The sequence below is a fragment of the Pelodiscus sinensis genome, chromosome 3 (assembly GCF_049634645.1).
Source record: "Pelodiscus sinensis isolate JC-2024 chromosome 3, ASM4963464v1, whole genome shotgun sequence".
NCBI classification, from domain to species: Eukaryota; Metazoa; Chordata; order Testudines; family Trionychidae; genus Pelodiscus; species Pelodiscus sinensis.
In genome coordinates this window covers 182,033,293-182,059,561 of record NC_134713.1, presented here as the reverse complement: position 1 = coordinate 182,059,561, position 26,269 = coordinate 182,033,293, and the positions used below count along the sequence as shown (strand labels likewise).

The window sequence follows — 26,269 nt, the reverse complement described above, 5'->3', positions numbered from 1 at the left end:
ATATCCTCATTCCCCTGCTGTGTCTGTTTATAAGAGCACTTTCCCTGAGCTGACAGACTCCGACGTTTAGTCACAGAAAATTAGCTGCAGCAACAATTTAGTGACAGATTATTTCTTTTCCTGACAGACAAAGTCATATTGTGCTGAGCCTTAAAGGCAAAAAGATTTAGCAAGTCAAGGAAAGTGCTGAACTTTACACATTCACTGATTTCATGATCTATTTAGCATAACAAAGAAAAGGTTAAGCGGTGACTTGATCACTGTCTGTAAGTACGTACACATGGCACAGAAATTTGATAATGGGCTCATTAATCTATCAGAGAAATATATAACTAGATCCAAAGGTCGGAAGGGGAAGCTAGAGAAATTTGGACTGGAAATAAGGTGCACAAGTTTAAGAATGAGGGTAACTAACCATTGGAACAGTTTGTCATGGGCTATGGTGGATTCTCCCTCCCTGGCTATTTTTAAACAAAGATTGGATCTTTTTTCTCAAAGATCTGCTTTAGCTCAACCACACCTACTGGACTTCAAGCAGGAATTAATTGAGGGCTTGATCTATATAGCTTGAACTATATAGTTCAAACTAGGCGATCACATGGATCCCTTCTGACCTTAGTATCTATTAGAAACCACAAGTTCTGGTTTTCATCAAATCTTCAAAAAAATCACCTAACACAAAACAACAGTTCCCACAACAAGGCATCACCACCTGCATCTATTGTCAGAAGCAGTACTAGAAATTTGTTGGTCCTTTCACGATAGATCCTAGTTGACAATTACTCATTCACCAGCTCTAATCAGCAGAGGCCAAGGAACTCATCAGCCTGAAGAGTAAGCTGCCCCTCTTCAAAACAGAATTGAGTTCCACAGATCGAGACATAGTAGGAGGGTTTTTACTTTGCTGTTTACATGGCCCCTGTATTTATTCTGTCTGGGGCTAAAGGAGATTCCATCTCCAGGGCTGTCCATTTAGAAACTTTCAAGAATACTGAAATCATTTCAAAGTAAACAACCATACTGAAGAAAGACAGGAAAATACTCAATTCTAACTAAAAATGGAAATGATCTTGTATAACCTCATGGATAATGCTACACACTGTAAGAAGCCAGTTTGAGTCCCAGGTCTGGTGTTTCCTTCCCCAACCCAACAGCTGTGTCTACACTGGCGCAATCTTGCACAAAAACTCTTTAGCACAGGAGTTCTTGCATTAAAGTAGTTGCGCAAGAAAGCGTCTACACTGGCATGTGCTTTTGCGTAAGAGATGTGCTTTTGCGCAAGAGCATCCTTGTCAGTGTAGACGCTCTCTTGTGCAAAAAAGCTCCCATGGCCATTTTAACCATAGGGCTTTCTTGCACAAGAAATTCATGTTGCATGTCTACACTGGCCTCTTGTGCAAGAACAGTTGCGCAAAAGGGCTTATTCCTGAGTGGGAGCGTCAGAGTTCTGGTGCAAGAAGCCCTGATTTCATACATTAGAACGTCAGTTTACTTGAGCAAGAACACGCTTCCAGTGTAGACAGGCAGCAAGTTTTTGCACAACAATGGCCACTTTTGTGCGAGATCGCGCCAGTGTAGACACAACCAACCAGTGCTGGGTTTTCCACACCAGGAGGGAAAGAAGTGGCTTATCTTAACTGCTATGTTAGTCCTTTCTGTGGCCCAGAAGTCACAAGGATGAACTCTGAAGGAAATCATGTCCTGCCTCTCTCATCTAAAAGGAAAAGTTTACACCACATAGGGCCATGCTAGAAGTGTAGATGCAAACTGGGGATACAATGCTGGGATCATCAAGGCTCCCAGATTTATGTGAGCAATTACCAGAAAACTACCACCGAAAGGCAACCATTAACTTCAGTGAATCAGGCTGTAACAGACTATTCATTTACAAATAGGTACAGTTATTTTAACTACAGGGTCCCACTTAACTGATGCAAATGTATCAGGCACTTCTGATCACTGGTCCAAAATGATTCCCTTTAAGACTGTATAGTGGCTCTTTCAGACTCTGACTCATTGGAAATGGGCAGCACGGCATGGGGGCTTTCGGCCCACAGAATTTAGAAGCTCATGTCCCGTTGACTTTTGATATGACTCATACTAATCTTCTGTGAAACTTTTGAAAATGCCACCTATAATGGGCCAAACTGAGCCTTGGAGTATCGCTGTACACCTCAACAAAGATATAGCAGGGATACATTCAGCACAGTGTTATCACAAATGGAAAAAGAACTAACAAATACATTCACTTTCTCTTTTATGACTTTTCAGAACACAATCAAAGCTTTGTTATCCAGCGTCGTGACAGGCCAGGAGGTTCCAGTTAGTCAAATATTCCAGAAACGACTAGATAAGAAGACAGAAAATATCATATTGCCTGAATTACATATTACATGAATCCATGGTATGGCCTCATCTTCAATCCTGCACGAAGTTGTGGTTGCCTCTCAAAAAAGATATATTTGAACTTGAAAGGTTCAGAAAAGGGGAAAAATTATGAGGGGTATGGAATGGCTGCCCTATGAAGAGAGGTGAATAAAACTGGGACTTTTCAGCTTAGGGAAGAGATAACTAAAGGGAAATAGGATAAATGTCTATAAAATCGTAACTATTGTGGAGAAGTAGAGAAGGAAGTGTTATTTACTCTTCATCATACAAGGAATAGAAGTTACCAACTAAAATTAATAGGCAGCTGGTTTAAAACAAACAAAATGAAGTATTTTTTTCAAACAATGCACAATCGACTTGTGGAACTCCTTGCCAGAGGATAGCGAGAAGGCCAGGACTAAAACATCACTTGGTAATTACCTGTTTTGTTCATTCCCTCTGGGGCACGTGGCATTGACCACTGTCAGAAGACAGGATACTGGGCTAGCTGGACTTTTGGTCTGACTCGGTATGGCCATTCTTATGTTCTGAGAGTTAAGTGCAAGGGGGGGTGAGGGCTACAGTTGGGCACAGGCTCTAGCATGGGGCCAAGGATGTAGGGTTTGGAGTTCAGGAGGGGGCTCTGGGATGGGGCACAAGATTTGATTTGAGGTCCCAGATCCAGGTGATTCTCACCTCAGGTGGTGCTCACTTCAGGTGGCTCTCTACATGTTTCTGCTGCTCTTGATGGAGGCCCAGCTATGTGGCTCTGTGCAATGCATCTGCCCACAGATGCCACCCCCACAGTTCCGATTGGCTGCAATTCCCAGCCATTGGGAGCTGCAGAGCCCACACTTTGGGTGGGGCAGAAGTAGTACACAGAGTCCCTGTGGCTGTTCCTCTGCGTAGGAACAGCAAGCACATATCACTGCTTCCACAGAGACAATCAGAGCTAGGTAGGGAGCCTGCTGACCCCACACCAACTGGATTTTAAACTGGACTTTCCAAGAAGATCAGAAATGCTGGTTTATAGAGCTTTTTTGGTTGGTGAAGTGCTGGATAAAACAGCTTTTATTATGAGTGTTATTAAACAAAATTTGGGAAGGGTTTATTAATGCCACTACTTTAAACCTATTCTAAAGAGTAGTTTGGACAGCTAGAGGAGGAAAAAGGATGATAATTTACAAATGTCCCAGTCATCTGGCTGCTAGGAGACGTGTAGAGTTAGAGTCACATGTACAAGAAGGAGGAATAGATCATTGTTCCATATTTCATAGGGTCTTCAGGTTCTACTTCATGATTTCTAGACTCAGTGGGGTTTTATTGCATCTGAGCTGAATAGTGCAGCCATGAAGATCACTATAGTCTGTGCATTCGATCATCTACATTTGTGCTGTGTACAAGGCTGGAATAGTTCCTATCACATACCATGTAAAAATGGTTGCAGGAATTCCATACACAGAGTCAGTAATTTTCCTTCGGCAGCACTGAACAGATGATTCAAAATCAGTTCTATTCACTGAATTATGCCTTTTTTGATTTGTGAATTTTCCACTAAAAGGTTATGTGTTTTTTTCCAATTTATTCAGATTCAGTATTTATTACTATTGGGGTTTTTCTGACAGTACAAACAATGTGGCAAATCTTGCTTCCATAAACACAAGACAAATTATTCCCTCAATAATTCCTGTGAATAAACATCGCATTGTAATTTGCCACTGAGCAGATTATTGTGGGTGCAAAAATCTGAGCACACAGGTTACCTGGTATCGTTACTGTTCCTTCTTGGTTACAATTGTTAGATTCAAAATTTTAGTACCACTACTCATCATATATATAGTAGCCCAGTGTCTGAGAGTCTGTAACGCCGAAATACTGGCTGTTCCCTCTGGACAGCCCGTGCTGCATGGGGAGTGCTAGGCAAATGGCCGCTTGCGCCGCTTGCTCTCCCACGGCGGCCCAGCTGAGCGGCGCAGAAGTCAGCCAAGTACCACGGTGGGAGGGGAAGGGGGCAGGGTGGTGACGTGCCACGTGACAGCGGCTCCAGGCCCCGCTCCCAGCCGTGAACATCATCGCCCCACCTCCCTTCGCCTCCTGCCGTGGCTCTCGGCTGACTTCTGCGTCGCTCAGCCAGGCCGCCGCATGGGAGCAAGTAGCGTAAGAGACCATTTGAGCTCATCCTGGCTCCGCCCTTTGGCCATGTACATCACCGCCCCGCCCCCCTTCATCTCCCGCCATGGTGCTCAGCTGACTTCTGGCTGGTCAGCCAAGCCGCCTCAGGGGAGCAAGCCATGCAAGTGGCTGTTTGGGCGCTGTGGTCCCCATGCAGCACCTCTGTGCTGCATGGGGAGCGTGGGGCGCAAACGATCGCTTGCACCACTTGCTCTCCCACGGTGCACCGGCTGAGCAATACGGAAGTCAGCCGAGCATGGGGAGTGCGGGGCCCAAACGGCCGCTTGCTCTGCTTGCTCCCCTGAGGCAGCTTGGCTGATGGTGACGTACATGGCCAAGGGGTGGAGCCTGGATGAGCGTGCATCCCCGATGGAGACAGAAGAAAGCGGAGAGATAGTGACAGGCAGGAAGGGGAGAAGAGAAAGAGAGAGATGGAGATAGAGGCAGGAGGTGGAGGAGAGCTGGGGGGGGAGGAAGCAGTAGGAGGAGGAGAGAGAAAAAGACACTGAGTGAGAGACTGGAGGCTGAGAGAAGACCGATGTGGAGGAGAGTCCTGAAAATCTCGTCTTATGACGGGCTAATTGGCTAGTTATTAAGAATTTGAAATTCGCTTTCCTTAAATATTCTTTAATACTCCCTTGCAGATTCTGCAAATTTTTAACCAAATGAATTTACTGGCACCTAAAGTGAATACAAAAAAAGCCCAAAGAAACAAATTCATTTTAAAAATTCAAATAAATATTTGTAGAAGTCTTCTTCTGCAGTTTTCAGTTTGTTCTATTCTTCAGTAGAGATTTTGGTGCCCTGGCTTCTCTGAGGTCAGAAAAATCCTGTGACCTCAATGCAAAAAGGAAACACTACCTACTTACAAATCAACTGCACACTGAAAAACTCAGTGGGCACATTTGGTTTTAATTTTATTGCCCAGTAATTTTTGAACTGAATCAGTTGAAAGCAAACCTTATCCCTTTTTTACCCAAGACTATGTGAGGAAGAAATATAAAAGCATTACTGAGGTGCTCAGTACACTTGAATTTTGACTCAATTATCACGTCACAAGTAGAGCTGCCAGTTCACTTAAGCGATTAAATGAAAACAAATTAACTAGATTAAAAAAACAGTCATAATTAATCACAATTTTAACTGCACAGTTAAACAGTAATAGAATACCAATTTACATTTATTATAAAGATTGTGGATGCTTTTCTATATTTTCAAATAATTGGATATAAATTACAACAAAGAATACAAAGTGTTTACTTTATATTATTTATATAGAAAGGCTCACTTTCCATTATTTTTATTACAAATATTTGCAATGTAAAAAGGTAAACAAAAGAATTAGCACTATAAGTTTACATAACTGCTTTCAAAAACAGAACAGTGTAAAAACATCAGAGCCTACAAGTACACCCAGTCCTACTTCTCATTCAGCTAACTGCAAAGACAAACAAGTTGGTTGGCATTTACAGGAGATAGTGCTGCTTGCTTCTTATTTACAATGTCACCTGAAAGTGAGAACAGGCATTTGCATGGCACTACTATAGCCAGCATTGCAAGGGTTTTAGGTACCAGATATTCTAAGCATTTGTATGCCCCTTCATGCTTCGACCACCATTCCAGAGTACATGCATCCATGCTGAATTTAAATCACTTTGCAAAAATAAAATAATAAATAAAAAATAATATAAAGTGAGCCCTGTATTCACTTTATCTCCTGCAAGAGATAAAATATTCCCAGTGAGCCAAATCCATCCACTGAGGTCAATTGAATCACAGAATAAATTAATTTGGGTCACTGCATTTAGGAAAGTACCGATACTGCTTAAATCAACTCAAATCCTACTTTAAGACAGAGAGACCTACCCTCCCTAAGGTCAATAACAACAATCAGAGAACTCCTTTATTCCTTAACTCCTTTAAACAAAGTGTTATTTGGGCCTAATAAATGTGGAAGGCTGATTATTCAACATGAAACGTTTTCAACAAGCACTAAGCTAGAATTCCATTTGCTTGTGACTTTAGACAGTTGTACGACACTGGGACAAATTTAATCCTGGCACAAGCAGGTGCAATTACATTTTAATTGAGTTCCAGCCACTCCTTCCAGCAGTGAGTTTGACTCAGGTGTCTTCTGGACCCATTGAATGTAGTCAAAAGCCCGTCTTTTTGTTATATTTTGTTATAGATGCTTAACAATTATTCTTAACAATTTCTCTGTCTTTGATCTTGAACTACAACTTACTGTATGCTTATCCATTTCACATACAGTGGGCATACCAATGACTATTCTCAGCAACATAGCCACAGTTCACAAGACAAAAGTAACATACAAGTTATTTCGTTATATTATACCAGAGGAGCCACAGTCTGATCTCACTTACACCAGTGCAAATCTGAAGCAGCGCTATTGTATATAGTGGAGTTGCAGATTTATCTCTACAGTAACTGATGAACAGTGTCATTCATTACGAGTAAGGAATTGGACCAAACCCACAGCTGGTGTTAATGGATATAGCTCCTCTGATTTCAAAGGAGTGCTGCCAATTTACACCAGTTGTGAATCTGACCCAGGATCCTACACAATAAGAACAGTACAGTGACATAGGAGGTTTACTGCATATTCATCCCTTCTACCTGATTGTAGGTGCTACTTTCGTTTAACCTCTGCAAGGTCACCCATAATATTAATTATTATGTCCTCCCATAAATGAAAAACAGCAAACAAGAGATGACATGATGAAATCCCAATTTTAATTTTTAGGAATAGAATTATATTTACAATCAAAACAGCTCAAAGTTTTCTACCAAATTCCTCTAGTTTTATTAGCTCAGACTTTCAAAAGTAACCAGTGATTCAAGGGGGTATCCATGTTTGGTTGCCTAACTTGAGATAAGGATGAGTCAAAAAAGAGTTGAGTGCTTAACCTTTGAAAGGACCCGTTAAGGTAGGACCCCCCAGAAACAGAAATCTGTGTAACTAGTCACTGCTTAAAATTTAAAGCATGATACTGAGCTGCATGTTTAGGGAGTTCCTGTTTCTTGGCAGAGCAGAATGCAACCTTCTTTGTGGTGTGACACAGAGCCTAACCTTCTTCAACATGCCAACCTAGCAGTAGCCAAGCAAAACACAAAGCATCTGTGTTCTGAGAAACCCCTGCATCTCAACATTCTTCCAGGTGTGAACAAACAATTAAGCTTGTAGCAAGATTTCAACTGTAAAGTGTTAACTACCTACTCAAAGATTATATAATTATTAGGATGGTAGGGTGCTAAATTATCTGCTGCTTCTTTCTTTTTAATGGCATTACACTATGATTGGCAACACACACTTCCCTACTGGCTACACTGGTTGCATTTATGCCACATGAAAACCAGAAAATTTGTAACATCAAACCTGGCCCTCTGCCAGATATCTACAGGGCATTAGTAACAAACTGGTGAAGCTCATTAAAAAAAAGAGAGAGAGAAACCTATAACCATTAAAAGTCCATTAAGCAGCATGTCATTTTGTAGAGCTAAATAGCCCACAGTAATCAAAACCATATGAACCCCAGCTGGGTTACCCAGTGAATTGTTTCGATTTAGGGGGAGAATTCATCAAGAAAGATTGTTCTTAGGATTGGGTTGATTTTTCTCCTTCAGTTGCTGGCTCCATGTTCCATTATAATTAAAGTGATTGATGCACATAGCAGACAGAGGTGAGGAGTGACCAAAATAGCCAGAACATCTGCACAATCCAAGCAGCAGCTAATGTGGAACTTCTGCAGAAAGTCACGTAACTTAAGGTTATCCCAACCATTGCCAATTAGGTATGGCAGAGGCTACTTTTTCTTTCTCATCTAAGTTACTCATGGGCTATGCATTAACATTTTCCATTATTGCCCCCTTTTCATAGCAGAGGAATCACTGATATCAAAGCATGAAGACTTGTGCAAAGAAATCTCTCACAAACTGAATAAACTAGTAAAGAAAAAAATATAGAGGATAATTCACCAATGCTGATAAATAACATGTACTGTGTCTTCCATTTAGTAAAGGATACCATCACTTTCTTCCTGACTATGCAAGCAATGCAAACAAAGAACTGCTTCAAGTTAGCCAGCATCTATAATGTATCAAGACAGGAGGCCATCAGCCAGGCTCTCCTGTTTCTAATTCCAACTCTGCCACTGTTGTGCTGGATAGTTTTGAGCAAGTCATTTGGGTCAGATTTTTAAAGGTGTTTAGGTACCACATAGTTGCCTGGTGGATTTACAAGAGGACCTAAGTAGGTTAGTTGCCTAACTAACATCACTTTCAGTGTCTAGTGTAATTTTCAAAAACACCTACACCGGTTAGGCACTTTTAAGGGGTCCCTTCAGATGCCTACCTGGACTTTGGATTCTAATTTAGCAAGATACTACAGCACATACCTACTTTTGGCATTGTCTATGCACCCTGTTAGTGCACTACAAGCTTTGTGGTATAAATCTACCACACTCTAGTCTGCCACTCTAGCTGTCTGTACAGACACTTCTACGGCGCACTAAAATTTCTGCCATGCACTTTGATCTGCTGCGTTTCCTAACTACTTCAGCCTGCTTACATGTTTACAGTATATGTGCTCTAGTACTTTGCTGTACTGTGGCCTTAAACTCTTCTCCACTTTCCCAGTTGTAAAATGAGAATAGTTCTTACTTCCATCATAAGAATAACGTGTGGCTTAATAAATTAATGGGCACTTTCAAAGTGTATGGCTGATGAACATCGACATTACTCCACTGACGTCAATGCTGCCAGTTACAATGATTTATCAGCTGAGGATCTGGTCCATAATGTATTATTTCATGCTGTTTTTAACATACCCTAACATTAACTATAAGCCACAAAGAGGGGGGCTAAAAGGGAAGACGTTTATCTACCAGTTAACACAATTCTAGTACTGCAGTTTTCAATACGGGTCTCTCAAGCTCTTCATTTTGGTTCAGAGAAATCAGTGGGAGTTGAAGCCAACCCAATCCACACGGTTTTTGGGCTTTTGAGATTAAATATTCCTTTGATGTTTATCTACAACTTGTTCTGGAAAATGATCCCTCAATCTCACAGGCTTTGGGAGACAGGCTAGTCCTCATCTATAGACAACCCCCTAACCTGAAGAAAACCAGCAACCACGCCTCACACCTCAAACATGGTCACCCAGGAAGTTACCCCTGCAATAAACTCCATTGCCAACTCTGTCTATACATCTATGCTAGCAACACCATCACAGAACCTGATCACATAAATAACCACATGAGAGGTTCATACAACTGCACATACTCTAATATGATATATACCAATAAGTGTCAGCAATGCCCCTCTGCCATGTGTATTAGTCTAACTGGACAGTTTCTATGGCAAAGGATCAATGGATACAAATCAGATATTGTAAATGGTAACACACAGAAACTTGTTGGGCAACATTTAAAACCTGCCTGGGCACTCATTAATGGATTTAAAATTAGCCATTCATTTGCAAAGTAATTTCAGGAACCAACTAGAGAGAAAGATGGCGGAACTGGCCTGCATGTGCAAAACTGAGACCTTTACCTAGGGACTGAATAAAAACATTAACTGGATGGGCCATTATATTCAACATCCAAATGACATCAAAAACTAAGTACTGGACACATACAGCCCACTCTGTTAGCCTCATTTAGCACAGACACTATAATTGACAGACTTTTTTCTCCTCCCCTCTCCCCTTTTTTTCTGCTTTAAATTTTGGGGTTTCTGTACCTCTCTGCCTCTTGCCTCACCAATCTGAAGAAGTGGGTCATGCCCACAAAAGCTCATGATAGCTCATGATACTAACAAATATATATATAGTCTCTAAAGTGCTACAGAACCAATCAGGGCATGTCTAAACTACATCCCTCTTTCAAAAGAGGGATGTAAATTAGGCAGATAGAAAGTGCAAATGAAGCAGAGATTTAACTATCCCACGCTTCATTTGCATAATCATGTCACAGCGTTCTTTCGAAAAAGGGTATTTCAAAACTGTCTAGATGCGGTTCTTTTGAAAAAACCCCACCCTTTTTTGAAAGATCCTCATTTTTTGAGTACAGAATCTTTCATAAAAGGTGTTGTTGTTTTTTTCGAAAGAACCATGTCATGACAGCGGTTTCACTTTCAAAGTACCTTTTTTCGAAAGAACGCTGTGATGAAATTATGCAAATGAAGCACAGGATATTTAAATCCCCGCTTCATTTGCACTTTTGATCTGCCTAATTTACATCCCTCTTTCGAAAGAGGGATGTAGTTTAGACATAGCCTCATTGTTTTTTAAGGTTTTTTTAAGTTACAGACTAACGTGGCTACTCCTCAAGACTTTTAAATGGATATGGATATTTAACCTTCTAATGAAAATGAGCCCAGGAGAAAATCCTAGGTAACTTTCACTGTTGCCTTGAAGCACTGTGTTACTTCTGTATGAGAGAACTATAGAAATGTTTTATGCCTGACACCTCAGAATCCTCAACTCCCAATAAGTTTTCCAGAAGTAGCACCATTGGAACAGTTATGGACTTTATGGACTGACTGCAAAACCTTATCGGTGGAACAATAGGACATCACCCTGAAGAGTCATTTTCTTCTTCAGTGACTTCACAGTACAGCTTTTTGTGGTACCCAGGTGTTTATATGCATCCATTAGTGGCAGAGGATCATCTCTGATGTAGATCTAATTTTAGAATGTGAGGAAATTTTAATCGGAAACATCTTTGTAGAAAGCATCTGCAGCCCTCCAGCTGGTGTGTTTAATTTTCACAGGACATCTCAGTTAAGTTTGACAGTTTATTTACAGTGGAAGTCTGCTGCTCAAGAAAAGCTTTATATAGTACATAGTTAAAGCAGACAATACTCAATTACAACAATAAATCATTTTATTGCTGAACTCCTTCCGATGTACATCCCATTGCCAGTAACAGGATGTGTGTAGAAAAATCTCTGACATGCTAACATCAAGAGATTCATATTGCATCTGTTTCACTGGCTGGATTTGGCCATTTCAAAATCTGTGGAGATATGTTTCCTAAACCTGCATTAATTAGAATGAATGGAAGGTCAAATACTGACTAGAAATAAAATTATGTACAAGAGTTGGTTACTCATTGTCAATTCCATGTTGTCTTGTAGGAAGCAAATTTCAATGGGAGTCCTGAAAGTGGAAGAACTGCAGAACTGTACACTCTAATATTTAGGAACAATTTGACTGGTTTGGGTTTACCATTTTTACTCGTTGTAAAGCTTTGTGTATATATATATTTACTTAATTAAGATCAATTAAATCCGGACTATATATCCAAACCATGGTACTTGCCATAACCTGAACTTTGAATGTTTTCATAAAATGGAATACAATTGCAAATTACCCTTTGCTTTGTTTTTCAAGTTGCAAATTTAGTTTCAGGGGGGAAAAGCATATCCTCTATTTTTGCTAATAAGAATGTCCAGTTTTATTTACAATTCCAGTCTATTTTATCAGCTCATGATAGATATAACCATTTTATAAAAAAGCAGGGATGGGTGATACAAAAATGCTCATGAGTTTTGTGTGCTAGGGACAGGCACATACATGTATGACTGCATATCTGGACTATCCAGATTTCTTGCATCTGCATGAGATGGGAATTTCACAAGAATCAGTCCCATTCTATTGTTTCAGTCCTTTCAGCCCTGTTCCTAGGTGGAACCAGTTCTAATAAAAGCTGAATCAGGTTCTAACAAAGAAATATACAAAAATTAAAAATAATTTTAAATACTGACTTCTCCCCCCACCTGCTCCAAACCTCAGAAAAAATATTTTCAGGTTTGGTTTGAATTTTGTCCAAAGTTTAGCACTTTATTTTAATGGAACCTTTTCAGGTTTTCTCCACTTCCTTATATTGGTGTAAACCAGGAAGTCAATGAACCAATATTAGAGGCAAACCAGATCCCTAATATTCAATGAATACACAGAGTCCAAATAATGCCAATGTAAATAAGTTTACAGACAAATGTTTCTATTAGACTTGCATAGAGATATTAATGTGCATAAGTGTTTGCAGGTTTAGGGCCACGGTTCCTGTTTCACAAAAGACATGGATGGACTCCCAAAACTCATTTGAACTCCATACATAATCAAGATGTATCCCATAACTTCACTGATTTGTTGGGTTTATGTTCCATCCACAGCTGAATTTATCTCCATAGGGCTTAGCACCTAATTGACAGAGCAAGCAGAAATGTTAAGATACATTTTTATTTGGGAAAATAACATAGAAAACAAAAATTCTATAATCCTATCAATAAAAACTATTAGAGGACAACAAGCAGACAAGAGAGCAAACTGAATAAGATAAAATCCCCATAAAAGGAAAAACAAAAAAGTCCAATAGAGATTTTTGCCTCGGCATCTTAATATAAACAGGACTGATGCTAAGGGACTATTTAAACAAGAAAGCAGAAGTTAGCACCAGTTAATGACCAGCTTGCTAGCTAACAGGCAGTTAACACTCAAACAAACTGGTCATTAAATGTGGTTACTACTTATTTTAATGGAAATTTATTAGAACCTTTATTTGAAGATTTAATGGGTAGGAGCTCCTTATCGTCCACACCTGGAGCTCCACACAGCCAAACAATGCAGACTTGGAGCTGCTCTGCTTACATTAAAAGAACAACAACAACAATAATAGAAATAAAGCCTCCACAGGATCAATTACAGGGTTTTTTCCCCTCCCAGCAACAGAATGTTAGATGAGTTCTGATTCTCTGATAAATTCATATCTAATAAGAACTACTTGAATCTTCATTACTTTGTAGTACCATTACGGTAAGTAGTCCTGATCTGTGTCCTTTAGAAGCCCATGGTAAATCTCATTATTATTAGACTGAACTTTGATAAAGCTCATAACATTCTCTGAAATGTCTTTGTTCCTGTCGGGGGTGGGGGTGGGGGTGGAAGCAAGAAAATGAGCAAGCAAGCAAGAAAGAAAATGGATTCTTAGTGTATGGTTTATTTGTTACATACCGCCAACAAGTAAAGAAAGCAAATCAGCAGCATAGTCCAGAAGAGAGCACTAGACTGTGCTCCGGGGACAGAGTTTCTATTCCCAGCTCTGCCACTGATCATCTGTGTGATCTTGAGCAAATTACTTAACCTGGTTGCCCTCTCATTCTTTGTTTTGTCTGTCTATTTAGATTGCAAATTCTGTGTCTCTTGCTATGTGTTTACACAGTACTTAGTGCAACCCTCAGCTGAGGACTACTGTCATTACATTATATTTTTTTAAATGTATATATCTAAAGTTGCTTTCATCTGATGCACTAAAAAAGCTTTACCAATATTCATTCATTAATACTACTAACTGTGAAATGGGTATCATTTTACAGATGAGGGAACTACAAGCACAGTGTTGTATATTCCTCTATTCTCCCACATAACTATAGTTTCAATAGATTCTGTCCTGATTAACACCAATGAGAGACCTAAAGGCTAAACATTTTTTTAATTGCCCACTAGTTTTTGGCTGGCCAGCCAACAGCACCTTGGATCCTGTTTTAAGAAGTGCCGAGTGTTTGCAGTCTAAATAAAGTCCATGGAAGTAATGGGTGTTTCCACCTTTGAAATTAAGGCCAAAGGTGTCCGATGACTCCAGCAGCAAAAATCTGACACACTAAAAATCAATGGCTATTTCTAAAATCTTTAGCCAGAGAATTTTGTCATTTATCCAAGGCCACACTGCAAATCAGAGGAAGAGCTGAGAACACAACCCAGGAGCCCTGGCCTACTATATGCCTTGTTCCCAACTTACTGTTTCTATGAGCTGCTCTTGGTTTTTCAAACAAGCCTCACTTTCAATCTCATGGGCTTCTGACAGTCTCCCATCTGAATGCTCACATTTGCCACAGCCATTGTTAATATTTCATGTGATATAAGGATTTCAGAGGCATCTCTCTTTGACCGGTTTGCAAGAGTATTTCAAACAAGACCCTGGACATGTTTAAACTCCTAATACTATTTAAAAGCAGGTAGGCTGGGAATGGGAGAGAATAACTGATATTTTCATTTAGCTGCTGATGTGACTGGGATTTAGAGAATGGTCTGATTGATGTCTCAGCTTCGTTTAAAATAAAATAATTAGGCTACTAAAATCTGAAAAGTATATTTTCATTTTAACTGGTCTGTGTGTTCAGCCTAGGCGCCAAGAAAGAAGATGGAACGTTACAGGAATGGAAATGAAGAGTCTGAGTGGGAAAATGATATACTGTAAATTAAAGGCAGACAAGCAAAGGATATGAAAAAGGGTCTGGGAGAATTAAAATAATCAGGAACTAAGAGGAAAAACCAAGAGTTCAGAAAAAATGTAGAGAATTCCATTAATAGTCATTTTGGGAGGTAACAGAGGGTGGACAACTATAAGAAAGGAACAGTGAAGAGCATAACTGCAAGAACAGAGTGAAGTAAAAATGAATAAAAGAGTTGTAGCATCCACATTCCTTTGTCTTCTGTTTCCAGCACCACCCCTTTCCCTAATCAATAGCAATCTCCAAATTAACACAAATAGCAAAATATTGACAGGTAGGTCCAAGGCAGCTGAGTGTTTCAAAGAACACAAAGACACCTGTGGAATCCAACCTTTGATACACTAAGAACATGTACAAGAACACAGCTCAAGAACCTTAGACCATTATCTCTGAAGAAATTCTGATTCTGGTGCTCTCCCAAAGGTGTCACCTGGATTGCTGGGAACCTAACACAAAAAGGCTATGTCTACAGTCGCGGCTTCTTGCGTGAGAAATATGCAAATGAGGCTAAGCGTGGATTATCGCCCAGCCTCATTTGCATACCTAATGAGCCGCCATTTTGCACAAGAGGCTCTTACGCCAGAAGGAGCTGTCTACACTGCCCCTTCTTGTGCAAGAAAAACCCTCTTAGGCAATGACGTTATTCCTGAAAATAATCGGCGTAATGGCATTGCGCAAAAGGGTTTTTGTTGCACAAGAAATGGCACTGTAGACAGAAAGAGCATCTTCTGCAAAAATGGCAGCTCATTAGGTATGCGAATGAGGCTCAGCGATATTCCACGCTTAGCCTCATTTGCTTATTTCTCGTGTAAGAAGTCGCAAGTGTAGACATAGCCAAAGTGTCCAGGACACAGGTGTTACAGTACAAGTTGAACCTTTCTAGTCCAGCATTCTCTGGTCCAGCAACATCCATGTTCCAGCATGATTTTAGTTTGCCACATGTCCACTTACCATGGATATAGCCAAGTTTTCCTGCAGTCCCATAAAATTTGTTTATGGCCAAGTCACCAGTCCTGGCTCTCAGTGTTGTGTGCTGCTATTTAGCTCTAATTTGCCCATGAATATCTTCTAAGAGCCCAGTTAGCAGTGGAAGTGTTGGTAATGCTGCTAGACAATATTGACCTCCCGTGGTTCAGCAAATTTTCTCGTTCAGCACCGGTCAAGTCTCGAGGGTGCCAGACTAGAGAAGTTCAACTGTATCTCATACAAACTAATGACTTGAAAGTGACTAACAGGAGTTAGATCAAGCATTTAGCTCCTTTAATCCTTCAGCATCACTCTCATTGCATGAAAGAGAAAGGAGAAAGGAGGTAGACAAAATCCCTTGAGGACTCCATGCAACCCACCTTCTCCTTCACATCCTGACCATGGGCCACCATCAGTAGAAAACTCACTTGAAGACTGGTCACTTTGCATAAGTGACCACAAAGAGAGTTGGAGCACCTGGAAAATAAACTGGTTCAGCACGTCATTGAGACAGCCTCCCCTGGCGGGCTTCCAATGCGGGATGGTTACTGTGCCTTGATAGGAGGCCCAATATTTGTAAAAAGCAGTTGATGGGGTTTGGATGCCCAATTTGAGGCATGCTGGGCCTGGAATGGCAGAAGGGCTTGGCTGAGGGTGCACAGCTCTTCTTATTCGCATTGTTATTATTTTTATTAACGGAGCAGCTTGAAGCCCTAGTTTAGGACCAGAACCCCATCATGCTTGGGACTGTACAAACACAGAGCAAAAAGATGGTCCCTGCCCCAGAGAGCTTACAATCCAAGTACAACATAAAACAGACTATATGATGCAGACTGGCGAGAATAAGGAAACAAGGAGACAATATAGTCCCGCACAGTAAGCAGTGGTCTGAGCCCATCAGCCGCCTATCTGCTGTCGAGTTTTTTGTAGGTATCCCAGCAAAGGAAAGTTTTAAGGAGGGTAACACAAGCGGTGGGTGCTCAAGTTGGGCTCAAACAAGGCAACCTGCACTAGGGGCCACTTTTGAAAATACCCATGAAAATGTATACTAAAATAAATATTAACACTCCAGATATGTGCTCGCTTGAAAGGGAGAGCTGAAAATTCCTCATAACCCAGAAAGGCCTGAGAAATGGATGTAGAACACTAACATGGTCTCGCTTACCCCTCCCGACTTCTTCTCCAGCACAAACACTTTTGGGACATGTGCAGAGGAGCCATCAGCTGGTGCTGGGCCCCTGGGTAGAGGAGGAGGGGTTGGCTTTGTGCTCCCAGAAAGGGTGGGGTCTCAGGCTGAAGGGGCAGATCTTGGGCAAGCTCGCCACCAGGAGCATGCCACGCTGGCCCCCTCCCCATCTCTTAGAACCACTCAGAGCAGGCCACACAGTGCTCCAGCCACAATTTAAAGGACTCGAGGCTCTAGATACTGCCACTACTGTGGTAGTCGCATCCAGAAGCCCTGGTCCCTTTAGAATCAACAGGCCCTGCAGCAATTGCCCCTTTTGCTCCTCCATTAGTGGGCCTGGATATGTGACATCTCACATGTCATAGAGCCCTCACAGTTTTCAGGTTTTCACAAAAGAGGTGTTTGCATGGTCGGGCCAGGACGATAATTCTGAGCAGCTTATAGAAAGAAGATCAAACCTCTTCAGCACTAGTTTTCTGCAAGTATCTGGCTCAATGAGTCCAGCCCCATGAGTCCCTCGCACACAGCAGACCATGGGAGTTCTATCCATGATGTTGGCAAATCTGGGCTTAATATCTATATAGAGAGTGTCTGCTTGTGATTTGCGCCACTAAAAAAATAAGGGTTCAGGTGCGGAAATGAAGCAGAGGTAAAGCAAGGATTAGAAGGATACTATAGACTTATTTTTTGATCCTACCTAGGTCACAGAAGGCATAGATCATATTTTAGTGTGAGGTGAGATGTCGGAGGGCAAGGGGTAAGGATAAACCAAGACAATGAATCAGAAATACCACTTCTGGACTGACACTGCAGACCATTTCATACTTTACACTCCAAAAAGAGAATATGGCAAGTTAGGAAATCATCACCCAGCAAATGCTTCAACTTGGAGAATCGGAACAAAGGAAAATGCCACCCTGATCCTAAATCATGCAAAAAAGGAATGGGGAACAAAGGAAACTCTATTTGCTAACTATTAATGGTGCATACGAATTCTACGATTAAGACCTGAGAGTTGGTATGGTTCAAATACTGTATATTGATGTACTAAGTTAGAATGGAAATCAGATCAAAAGTATTCCTGTAGTAGCACTTTAACCTAACTGTTGACAGATGGAGAATGGAAGAAACATAAATGCTCTCTTTTTGTGCCAGCACTATAAAAATGTCTGACTAGCCCATGAAAGATGGAGATGAAAGCTCAGGCAGCCATTAGAAACTGTGCCTTACCTCCAGCAATAACTCATTCCCATGGTATTATGAAAATGGTTTTATTGCAGAGGATTACTTCTTCCCCTTCTGCAAAAATTACTGCTTATCAGCAGTGCAGAAATAAAACTCGAAACTCCCAATCTTTTACATTCTCCCTTGCAATCTCTTCCCAATGGTCAGGAATTTAATAAAATGTAACATTTTATTAAACCGGTTTGCATGCCTCTTTGAAGCTGCCACTATTATCTACAGTATGGCACTTTCAAGTGTCCTGCCATTAGCACACCGCTGTTTGATTGCCTGTTGCATATATTTATCTGCGTATTAATGCTCAGAGAGCTGACTTGATTGGAATCCAAGCCTTTTGGCAGACCGGAATTAGGTTGTCAGGGCAGGAAGTAATTCAAAAGCAGCTTTTTTAAAATGTTTTTTTCAAGATATGTGTTGGTTGTTGGTTATTCATGAGCAGCCAAGCTTCACTCAGGGACCAAAATGGAACCAGGTGTAGTTGAAATGCAAACAGTCACAAAATCCTTGGAATCTATTCTCCTTGCAATGCACACACATAGTCCCAGTAACACGAAAGGGAGCTATATATGTCTATCTCAGACTCCTGGTATACACAGTAATTTGGCATTATAATCTAGCGTGACCCACACACTTTCTGGGTGCAATGTCCCACCTATTGGCACTGAGACTACTTACAGAGAGACTAAAGAGTGTGCTCTAGAGCCCTAGTTAATAGCCAGTGGATTTTTAGCTCATGTACTAGAGGGTCACGCTCTAAACTCCACGTCAATTCCGCCCACAGATAACTAGGGTCTGTTGGGATTGCACTAGTCCTCGGAGATAGCACAAGACTTTACTTGCTTTTTATAGATCAGGAACCTTTGCAGCCAAAAATTTAAGTAAGCTTGGCTTAAATTGGTGTTGACAGAATGCTGGCCAGGACAGGAGAGTTATTGCCTACACTTTTTCAAACAGGACAGTGAGTGGAGGAGTTGAAAGGGCATGTGTGTGGGGAGGGAATTTACGTCTTGGTTACACTGGTGAAATAACATAAAGAAGAATTTGTCTTAGCATCTTGAGCTTTAACTTGAACAGCCCTGAGAAATGGACCGAAGACATCTGTTGTTTACAGGACTTTTTATCTGTGCTCCTACAATCCAGTAGTTGGGGGTAAAACCCTCAATGTTAATTCTTAGGGATAAGGGCCCAATGGATTCCTCTCCCAAAGTTCACATACCCACTTCAAATTACCCACAGTGGACAGTGTGCTAGAGTCTTAAGAGTTCAGGTTTTTCAGGGACAAAATACAAATTACTTCTGGGGAGAACTCTGTGCCACTGTGTGCTCTGAATTCACATCACCTACAGATTTCTTCCCCCCCCCCCAGAAAAATGACTCCATGGGGAAGTAAAGGGCATCCACAAGAGTGGACATGTGCCCTTTCCCATCAGCCTTGGTGCCTGGAGCAGTTGGCAGAGAAATAAATCACTGTCGGGGAGCAGGTCTGAGGACATCCCAGCCAGTGCCAATTCAGACACACATTCCATCTGCCCACCCCCCATGCAGCCATAGCCCCATATCCATTCTCCCTCCCAAACCCCACCCCTAGATGTCCCACCTCTGAGCCCCACCCCAGGTGTTCCCTGCCACGCCCACACTCACACAAAGCTCTGGGGTGCTAGGGACACCCAGGTGGTGGCTCCTACCCTGTGCGAGGCTCAGCGGCTAGTCCCAGCTGGGCTGGGAGTGGAGGAGGAGTGCATGTCCTCTGCATGCAGACCAACTCCCAGAAACCTCCCCTAGCAGCAGGAATTTCTGCATCCCCACACGCTGCCTGGCCCCATCGCTCTTCATCCACAAGGGGAAGAGTCAGTGTACCGGGAGCTGCTCCCCCATCTGCCCAACCCTGCACATCTGGAGACCCCCACACCCAGATCAGCCCACTAAGCCCCCCATACTCAAACCCCCAAACCCTGTATCCACCCTTCCCTGCCAACTTCCAGCCTCCCTGCATGTAACCTCCACTAAGCTCCTCCCCCTGACATCGAGACACCCACCTCTGCTCCCAGACCACCCCATCTCAAGCCCCTCCCCCCATATTCAGACCCCCATCTCTCACCCATACCACTGTTGAGTCCCCAAACTAAACCCCCCACCCTAAGTAGCCTCACTCCCATGCTCTTGGATCACCTCAGTGAGTTCCCCTCACCGGAATCCCACCACAAGCACCACTGAGCTCCACTCCCCCAGCACCCACACCAGGGATAAATGGAGCCAGGGTCAATGCCACTTAGAGAAGCTTCCTTTATTTCTGTGTGTACTTTTTTAACTGATTTTATTCACATTTAGTCTGTTAGACCCTCTTTCTTTAAGTTGTTCCATAAAGATGTGTTAATTCTAAGTTAATCAATTAGGTGTATATTAGTTATCGTTGTTGTTTTGGAGTTAGATCCAGATTATTACTGGAATACGTTTATTCCTAGAGATTCACAAGGTATACTATTAAGTGTGTACAGAGCCAGCCAGGTGCAGGTACCACCGTTTTATATTTCTTTAGAGGCAAGGGACAGCAGCAACAGGGATGCATAGGGGATCTCCAACTATCCAATATCACCACTAGTGTCCTCAGGATCTCCTCTTATGTTAAAAACATCAGGCGCCCATGCACACAGGTGAGTGTGGCCTGCTCCCGAGTAACCTAGGGATGAAAAAAGGGTTTACATATATCTATAAAATTGAGGGAGGGGGAATATTCAATTTTTAATTATTATGATTTTGTAATGTGTCTGGCTTTTTTCTTCCTATCAGTCAAAGACCATTGTGGGTTTTAAACCACAATTCAGCAAAAGCAATTCAGCAGAGATTTAACTTGAAGTCCAGTGTGTTTAAACGCTATTAGAATCAAGAGGCTCCTAAGCACATGTGTTAGTGCTTTGCTGAATATAGGCCTTAACCAAGAACTTTGCAGAACCATCAGTCAAAACATTTTAAAGTGACAGAGCTACAGATTTTAAAATTCAAAGCTCATGCCTGCACAGTAACTTTCTTACAAAAGTTTTTTTTAATATGTCTAATTTGCATAATACCATTATGAGTTATCATGTCAGAGCTCCATTTAATAACAATACCAATGCTATGAATTGACATGATAGCTTACTATGGCTTTGAATAATATGTAAATAATATTTAAATGATTTCTCTCAGAGCCATTACTGTCAATCAAATAAATGCATATATTTTGGCTCCTCATTTTTGTCTCCTTAATTAACATTATGACACAGAAAGACAACTTACATGCAAAAACTCTAATAAAATTACTATATCTTTATCATAGGGTTTACACCAAGAAACATAACTACATATTAAAGTTAAAACTCTGATTTTTAATCGCTGTTACAGCTAGATATTGCAAAGATTTATTTTGTGGATTACAACAGGATTAATTTCAGAGGCACTGATCCCCTAATGGACAATAAAATAGTTATGCATAGTTTGTATATAGCATTTTTCAGTAATATTCAGGTTACGAAACAGAGTGAATTACTGATGTCAGCAATATTAATAATAATCTTAAGCATTTAGATGTTGCCTTTCCTCACAAAGATAGTAAAGACCATTATGCCCGTTTTACAGATGGTCTAACTCAGACACAGAGAGCACCAGAGCACACAAGTCCGTGTCACTGGATGATTAAGCCAAACGGATGCTATTGTTTCAGCAGAGAGGCATGTGTATGTGAATCAGATACACTTGCTCCTCTTTAATTGAGCAACCCAGGGAAACAGGGTATGCTGGATTAAAGATTTTGCTGGGCCAGGATGGGTGCTACAGAGTCTGGGCATGAGAGGCTGGAGTGGGGCACTTTCCTGCCACCACACTCTTGGGGGCACACGTGGCTCCAGGCTTGCCACTCCCAAGCACTGCCCCTTGCTACTATGGAAGCAGTGGGGTAAAGCCTCAGGGGAAGTGGCTTGGTGTGCTGCCATTTCCCTATTTGGAAGGTAGGGGACCAGGAGCGTGCAGAGCTGCTCTTCCTCTGTCCCATGGGAGTTCCCAGATAAGGGTCTCCTAGAGCACGGAGGGTTGAGTGTACAAAAATTATAGACATTAGAGAAGGAAAGGTGCTAGAGGCACACCTACAGCCCAGTCCTGTTCCATATGAAATCAATAGGATTTTTGCTCCATCTTCCCTGCTGCTAGTACAGAACTGTTCTCTCCGGCATTTTTTTTTCAGTGCATTTCATGTAATACAGCATAGTAAGTGTTTGGACAAGAGATATCCTCTCTAGTGTATTGTCACTACCTACATTTCAGTGGTGTGGTTCCTCACCAATGCAACATATGAAACCTGATGATCATCTGGTGCCAAATCAGCTTGTGTAAGCAGATGCACTCAATCAGGACAGGAACTTTATTTTACATATAATTTGATTCACAAATAACACTGTAGTAAAATGATCTTATAATTAGCCTCCCCCACCTTGTGAGGGACACACACAGTCACTAGTAATTTTTGACTGTCTGCTTCATGCTCTTCAGAAAGGTTGTTTTATCATCCCACAAAGCAACAATAACTTAGCCAAATTTGAACATGAGAGTGGCCTCCCTTTTGTCTTGTTGTTTTTCTGTTCTCAGAGAAGAGGCTGCGTCTCTCTTTTGTTTTGCTGTGTTCCATAAAATCTTCGTTCCGGCAGAAAGAAATTGCCCTTTTACTCTCAAAATGATGCTTTTAATGACATACCAAACATGTAGTGGACAAGTAGTGGAATGAAAGATGTTCCAGGAGTTAGGGCATTCAACTAGGATGGAGGAGCAATCCCTTTCTCTGCCATGGATTTCTGGCTTGACCCTCACCTCTCTGTGCTTCACTTCCCAGAGTACCACAGGATGAACAGCATTTCCCTACCTTGTAGGGTGTTGTGAGGGAACAGTGTAAGCTGCTAAGATACCGCCTTGCATGTGGACACTACAGATTATTGAGTATTGATCACAATTAAGCACTTTGCTGGTTATCTTCACTGAAGTCATAAGCAAGCGTGACAAATTCCGAAGCGAAGTGTGTTTTGTAGATATTTCCTATTAATCTTCACAGTAGCAATGTAGGTAAGCAAGTATTATCCACAATGGCAGGGAATTTAAGTAACTTTTCCAAGGCCACCCACAGTGTTAATGTCAGAGCTACAGTTAGAGTTTCACGGTCACTCAGTCCCGGATCCATTGTCAAACCTCTAGACCATACACTTTCTGTTTCTGTAATCCATATTGTAATCGTGCCAAGTCACCTGACCTAGGGAAATAAACCTACAAGTACTGAATGTGGACCAATGAGACCAGATTGAGACAATCAGAAAAATCAGTCCATCTCACATATGTCCTTATGTAGCAAAGCCAGAATTATTAGCATAATCACAGTACATTCAGTTAGCATTAGAACTAAAACTGGAGAGGAGAGAAGGGGCAGCATCTTAACACAGGCAAGAAAGCCAGACAGCAGTTGGCCTTAGTAATTAGCAAAACAGTGCCACTTTTAGACCTCTTTTGGTACTCTTACGGAATTTCAGACACCAGGCCAACATTTTTTAAATACATACTGGCAGCCAAGTGCAAAAATGCACAGTCAAACACTTCTATGTACAGAACTGATGCCCTGAGGAATGTACACACTCACAAAAACCAAGAATCACTCACCAATAAAAATGTTGCCATCTCTCACAATACTCTCACACAGCCTGCTGTGTTTGGTGTTTTCCGTTAAACCTCAGCTTCTGGAGCCAGGGGAATGTGTAAGAAAAAATCAGCTTTCAAAATAAGTTTCCAGACCTTCTGGTTACAAAGAAAACTTGACAATGTGACCTCTAAAACTCCCAACACTAGAGTTTTGGGAAAAGAAACTGAACCTTAAAAAAAAATCTTGTGGTTTTTAAAATCAATTTCTGGGACCCAACTCATGCTTTGAGAATGTTTGGAGGGGACACTATTCATTTACGTTGCTAGAAACAAGGTCATGTCCTGTCTCATCCATTACACTCTCACTTCTGTATATACTTCAGAAGTTTCTCCTTACTTTTCATTTGTTAGATGATTCACGTTCCACAGCTACCTAGACCTAGCACTCTGAGCACATTCCTCTACCTTCCTGGGAGCAGGGAACAGCATGCAGCAGGGGTAAATTAACATGCGAGCCTCATCTACAGTAGGTCTTCAGTCTCTACTCACTAACTTGAAGGAGATAAAGAAACAATCCCTCATAGGAATGCAGCATACTTCATACCATTCTTTGGCCTATGTTAGTGCATTTAAAGCAGTGCTAGTTGCTTAGTATAATGATTCTAAGGCCATTCGTTATATCTCTAGTTTGGAAGATGGAGAAATGTGTTTTCCTAATGGAGTATTTGAGCTCTATAAAGTCCAGGATGGCTAGAGACACAGAGAAATGTGTCTAAAGTATAGTACACGAGGCTAACAACCTTATATGTTAAAAGCATATCAATATTTAGTCGGGGAGCCAGAGGAGCTGGCAAGCACCAGGTGCCCCATCACATGATAATCATCTGATAGGACACTACATCCCGCTACAAAACTAATTCACGGGGATTATAAATGCTCTATTTTCATTTGCAGTCCTGAAAGGAGACCCACTGCCAGCAGGCATTTGGTCCATGTGAACAACTCCCGAGCAATTAATCAGGGTCAGGGCAAGATCTGGTTTCAGAGAAAAGCAGGCATGTTACCAATGCTGCATTCCACACTTCCGAGCAGGCCCAGTTGTGCCATTTCTCCTGTTCCTGTAAATCAGGGGGTGGCTGACTGCCACAGGATGTTGTGACATTTATTCTGAGTACAAGCTGCATGCCCGCTGTACTCATTTTTGTCCAATCAGCCCCTTCATGAACCATCCGAAACTCCAAATTTCCTAGGATGTAGGACCAGTGGTTAAATAAAAATAGGTGAGCTGGCGGGACTGATGGCCATTTCCCTGCATTGACATTATTAGAAGGCATAGGCCTAATTTCAAGTTGTGAGACTTGGATAGCAATTTGAGGAGAACCATGCAAAACAGGGTAATCTGGTTTTGCAGTGACATAAAAACAAGTTTTACTTTGAAATTTTGAATATATACAAATATAACCCATATACCTGCTGGGTGTGATTCACTGTCCCATGTAGTGGCACTTCAACCATGTAGAGAGAGAGAGAGGAAGAATAAGTTTGCTCTATGGCCTTAGCTAAGAGTCAGCTGGCTCTCTTCCCCACCAGCATGTGCTGTAGAGCAAGTATCTCCTCATGAATATTCCTTAATTGCTATTCAATGATCATATTTATCTCTTTAGCAGGCTGGATTGCAGTGTCTAATGGCATAGACAGTAACTAGAATGACAGGGATTCCGTCTCTGTTTACTTCATGGGGTATCACAATAGAAGCACACATTAGGATGGGTAATCTTCAGACGTTATTCATCAAAGGTGTTTAGACTAGTTAATGCAATTTATTAGACCTTTTGGACTCTGGAGCAACATGCATATTGAAATAGATTTTATTGTAAACAGCAAAGTCATGTAAGTTGAAGTGAACTTATAAAGTAAAGCGACTGACACTACCAAGTGGGAGAAAAAGAATAGCATAAGGCAAGAGTTGAAAAATAATGAAGGCTTTAACTTAATTGAATTACAGCAAAATTGTATTCTTTAATAAAAAAGAAATCACATTTTCCAGTCATTCTGATTCAGTTAATTTTTTACAGTATATAAATAACTCTAATTATGCTCATGTAGGTTTAGCTTTCCTGCATGCAGGCATTTAGAAAAATGCTAAATTAAATTATCTACATGCACTGGAAACTTAATACAAAAGATTATCTGAAAAGCCAGGAGCAGCAGGCCAACGTGAACAAATCTCTTATGTAATGTCTGACAAAGCCTAATGCGGGTATAGGAATAGAGCACTCATTTTCCTAGGAACCATTCTCTTTGCAGATGAAATGTTTAATTATGGATCTGAATCCACAAATAGACTGTAAACTTTGGGAGGGGGAGAAAAGAACTAGC

The 26,269-nt window shown here is 41.3% G+C and overlaps 1 long non-coding RNA gene across 1 annotated transcript; it reads right to left on the bottom strand.

Annotated features, from left to right (window-relative positions):
• Positions 1-20,604: 20,604 nt before the first annotated feature.
• Positions 20,605-25,461, bottom strand: LOC142827692 (uncharacterized). Its single transcript, XR_012902404.1, has 3 exons — positions 25,361-25,461; positions 23,912-23,988; positions 20,605-20,921 (listed from the first exon to the last, which is right to left on the bottom strand). It is a non-coding gene; the product is annotated as an uncharacterized LOC142827692 (long non-coding RNA).
• Positions 25,462-26,269: the final 808 nt, after the last annotated feature.